The sequence below is a fragment of the Mytilus galloprovincialis genome, chromosome 7 (assembly GCF_965363235.1).
Source record: "Mytilus galloprovincialis chromosome 7, xbMytGall1.hap1.1, whole genome shotgun sequence".
Classification (NCBI taxonomy): Eukaryota; Metazoa; Mollusca; class Bivalvia; order Mytilida; family Mytilidae; genus Mytilus; species Mytilus galloprovincialis.
The window spans coordinates 44,858,662-44,863,700 of NC_134844.1; the positions used below are offsets into that span (position 1 = coordinate 44,858,662).

Sequence of the window (5,039 nt, forward strand, 5' to 3'; positions counted from 1 at the left end):
AAAATAACAAAACAACACCGTGAGACTCGGGTTCTGGGTCGATGCCACTGCTGGTGGAGATTTATTTCCCCGAGGGTATCACCAGCCCAGTAGTCAGCACTTTTTGTGCTGACATGAATTATCATTGATATGGTTATATTTATAAATTAACTGTTTACCAAATTTAAAACTTTTGAAATACTAAGGCTTTTCTACCTCAGGCATAAATTACCTTAGCTGGATTTGGCAAAACTTTTAGGAATTTTGGTCCTCAATGCTCTTCAACTTCGTACTTTATTTGGCCTTTTTAACTTTTTTGGATTCGAGCGTCACTGATGAGTCTTTTGTAGACGAGACGCGCGTCTGGCGTATATGAAAAGTTTAGTCCTGGTATCTGTGATGAGTTTATTTATATTCAGACACGGTATTGATCTTGTTCATTCTCATCCTGAATATGCATGAAACATTAGCGACTGGGTGTTAAACAGGAACCAATCAACCAATACTTCCTTCCTTTTTGGACGACATATTATTGCTAAAAAAAAGAAAGACAGACTAAACAGAGAAGTAATTACGTTTTTTTTTTTTATAATTCTGAGTAGCACACACAAGACTAGAGAAAATCATAGCATTCTGTCAAGAATTGTTCATCTCAAAATGTGTCATTCCAAGCTTTCTTTAGGCATTTTAATTATGATCCTGGAGTCTTTAATGAGTTTATACAAATGCATCCACAAATGTTCGTCATAGTCGCGATCCACTCTTCATTTACTTTCCTGACTAGCGACCTAAAATGGAAAATAAACTATTACTGACAAAAAACATTGGTTTTTTTTAACGGGAAATATCATTGTAATCTTTACACAAAGCTGTTAACCAAGACCCCTAGTACAACTTAATCTACTGAACAGGTTTTTATTGATATAAAATGAAAACATACGAGCATAAAGATAATGCTGACTTCCCAATCTTTAAAAGTTTGATGAACGCTGAGTTTATTTGAGTACCGAGTCAGTGTGCGACTTTATTGTCTTTTTCCAATAGAGGACACTATGGTATTTAACTTTATATTTTTTATGCAAAATCGTTAAGTCGTATAATTAACAAAACAACACATTTGATAAATCAGTTTTCGGCCATTTGAAAATAACCTATAATGTTAATGTTCATGTCCCCTCCCGTAAGTCAGCATGTGTGTATCATAATGTGGATTCATGTATTTTCGTGAATTGAGAAAGACTTACATTTTCGTGGATTTTTAATTTCGTGGTTTTGCCATAGTCTGTATACAAACAGATGAAATCATTGAACATTTAAATTCGTGGTTCACCTGTACTCACTAAATCCATGAACATTGGTATCCAACGAAAATAATGAATCCACAGTATCTGACTTTAAGACGCCCAGATAATCAACATATTATACAAGTCAATCCTTACCTGATGTACTTTCACATTGATAACTTAGAGACAGATACTTGTCAACATCCGTACATGGATCTCCAAATATTTTTGTTGAGGCGAAAACAGTACATTTCTGTCTCCAGTAACAGTGAGAACCTAGCTCCTGTATCGTCCACGCCGTGTAACAAAGTTGATCAGAATGTCTTCCTCGACAATGTGTGGAACCCTGTCGTCCAAAATTAGCTTCAATAATTCTAATGATATATCCAATAGGGCATCTAATAGTCAAAAACTGATTCTCACAAATATAAGCATGGTAAGTCTCTGAAAAGTTTGAATTTCACATTGACTGTTAAAGTATGTTGACTGTTAAAGTATGTAAACAATCACGACTGTCAAAGTATGTAAACAATCACGACTGTTAAAGTATGTAAACAATCACTTAAAATTTGTCAAAGGAATTTTCGGTAACATAAAATGTCTATTCGTACGCATGAAATCTACCGGGTGCTTTTATCGTTTTAACATATATTGCAATTGTATGTTACTGAAAATTTATGGCAGCAAGCTAAATGTTATTGATACCCTTCTAGGTTTGATACCTTTTATCACAACTCATTACATTAGAAAAACTGCTAATTTAACGTTTATACCAACATTTTCCTTTTAAATTATGCTTCAAGTACCTTAAATAGTGTTTTATATTTCTCTTATATTCAGTGACGAATCCTTTCAAAACTGAATTTTCTTCCCGAGCATCCATTTCCAGATGTAATGAGCTCTTAATCGTGAAACTTTGGTTTTCTGAGTAATGCTTCAATAAATTTTGTATGCCTTTTTGTCGCCTCTCTTTGGTGTTTGTCTTTTTCGTTGAGTGCTAATATATCGCACTTTTAGTATCTCCCTCCCTATATTGCTGCTTTGAAAACAGTTAAGATGCTCTACATTTCGTTATTTATATTGAACTTATAGTAACGTTCAATGCATATGGTATGAAATATGGTGTTCATATCAAACAACAGATGCTGTAGTTCGAATACTTACGGTCTGATTGACCTCTTTCATGCAAGCCATTCCCTGTAATCGATGATTTTTCTTTGATTCCAAAATTTGTCAAAACCTGTAATAATCTTTTGTAGTTGTGCGAGTCTGCACTTGATAACAAACATAACAGGATTATTATCGGCAGTTTCATTGCTATGTTCATCAGCATAGAACCTGAAATAAAAGCTGGAAAGTATTATGCAATGTTGTTGGATCTTGTTACATCTTGTAAAAACTTCGCCAATCATTTGTCGCCTCTTCTTTCTCTCAGTGTGTATCTTTTTCAGATTTTTTTATGAAACTGTATAATAATGTATGATTGAAAAAAAAGTCATCATAGATACAAGGATTGAAATTTTGTGCTACGTCAGACGTGCGTTTCGTCCACAAAAGACGCACCAGTGACGCTCGAATAAAAAAATTAAAAAGACTTAAAAAAAGAACGCAGCCAAAAAACATGGAAGATCAAACATTCCTTTTGCCAAATACAGCTAAGGTAATCTATTCCTGAGGTAGAAAAACCTTAGAATTCAAAAAAATCAAAGTTTTGTGAACAATTATTTTTTTAATTATGACCATATCAATGATAATTCATGTCAACACAAAAGTGCTGACTACAGTAATTGCATTGACTCAATGGTTGCAAATAAAGTTGAAGTTATCCCGTTATATGCATGTATTTATTATAAAGGAAAGTTTTAAATATACAACTTACCTGATCAAATGACGGATGATCTTGTGAGTCCAACCCGAATTTAAAATAACAATAAGTAAATCTCTCATTCGTTAATTCTTTTATCCTTTTATACGATTACAACAATCCCACAAATATACATAATAAATTAAAATCGGTCATTCAATATAAAGTAGGGAAACGCATCGGACTTATTAATTCTTCATGATTTATAATAAATAATAAAGAACGTCACCAGGAACGCACAAAGCTAAATGTTTGAAAGCCAAGGGTGCACGAAAACTACAAAGATGAAGAGCTATAAGACTAAAAAGAACCTGTTTTAATTCCAACATTAGCTAAGGTCAACTTTACCTGAGGAAGTTGAAACCTTATTTCTCAATAATTTATATATCTACAAACAGAAAATGTAAGAAAGGTTTGTTATAAATCATATCAGTATTATAGTATAGACTACTGAGCTGATGATACTATCGTGGACTGATAGTCCACCAGTAGCAGAATCGACATAGCGTTGCAAATAATGAAAACAAAACAATTTTCTGGATTCCATTCAACAAATCATTCAAAGCCAATGATATATAAGATCAAAACAGTCGAAGAGCTATATGATAGAAATAGACTGTATGTAATAGTAAACCTTATCCAAGGTCAACTTTTGCCGGAGGGAGTTGAAACCTTAGTTTTTGTCGAGCCTGCAACTTTTGTTGCAGAAAGCTCGACATAGGGATAGTGATCCGGCGGCGGCGGCGGCGGCGTCGTTAGCTAACTTCTTAAAAGCTATATATTTTAGAAGGTGGAAGACCTGGATGCTTCATACTTTGCATATAGTTGCCTCATGTTAAGAACTTTCCGTCAGTCACATGTCCAATGTCCTTGACCTCAATTTCATGGTTCAGTGACTACTTGAAAGAAAGTTAAGATTTTTTGTAATGTTAAATTAACTCTTATAATAAGTAATAGGATTACTATATTTGGTATGTGCGTACCTTGTAAGGTCCTCATGCCTGTCAGACAGTTTTCACTTGACCTCGACCTAATTTCATGGAACAGTGAACAAGGTAAAGTTTTGGTTGTAAAGTCCATATCTCAGATACTATAAGCAATAGGTCTAGTACATTCGGTGTATGGAAGGACTGTAAAGTGTACATGTCTAGCTTACAGGTGTCATCTGACCTTGACCTCATTTTCATGGTTCAGTGGTCAAAGTTAAGTTTTTGAGTTTTGGTCTATTTTTCGAATACTATATGAAATAGGTCAACTATTTTTGGTGTATGGAAATATTTTATGATCTTTATGTCAGTTGCACAAGTTTTATTTGACCTTGACCTCATTTTCACGGTTCATTGCTAAGTGTTAAGTATTTGTGTTTTGGTCTGGGTTTTTTAATTTATAAACAATAGGTATGAAATGCTGGTAATGTGTACATGTCTAGCTGACAGGTGTCATCTGACCTTGACCTCATTTTCATGGTTCATTGATCAATGTTTAATTTGTCGGTTAATGTTGAGTTTATGTGACAGTTGTAATAAATCTTTATGTTTAGGACTAGCAACATAATATCAATGACTCGTAAAGAAGGCGAGACATTTCAGCGTGTGCACTCTTGTTTTTAACAATATAGATGCCTACTATATAAAGAATAGTGAATTACAAATGGTTTACATGGATCGTTAGCCAATAGTTACAAATACTGTTGAGTTGCAACAGTGATTCAATTTTGGTCCTAGGGTTGTAATATTACGTTGTTAACCTCAAATGAGATCATCATCCAATCCGTGATGATGTCCTAAAGTGATAATGATGTGATGCACAACTAAGGTTTGCAATCGTACGTGTAGGAAATATAAATGTGTAAATCCATCCCTTTTTAATCTCAATCTGTATTTTTTCAACTAATATTTAGTGCTTTTATGATT

General features: G+C 33.8%; 1 long non-coding RNA gene across 1 annotated transcript; it reads right to left on the minus strand.

Moving 5' to 3' along the window:
* Positions 1 to 565: 565 nt before the first annotated feature.
* LOC143081714 (uncharacterized) lies at positions 566 to 3,169 on the minus strand. Its single transcript, XR_012980048.1, has 4 exons — positions 3,142 to 3,169; positions 2,427 to 2,600; positions 1,419 to 1,706; positions 566 to 767 (listed from the first exon to the last, which is right to left on the minus strand). It is a non-coding gene; the product is annotated as an uncharacterized LOC143081714 (long non-coding RNA).
* Positions 3,170 to 5,039: the final 1,870 nt, after the last annotated feature.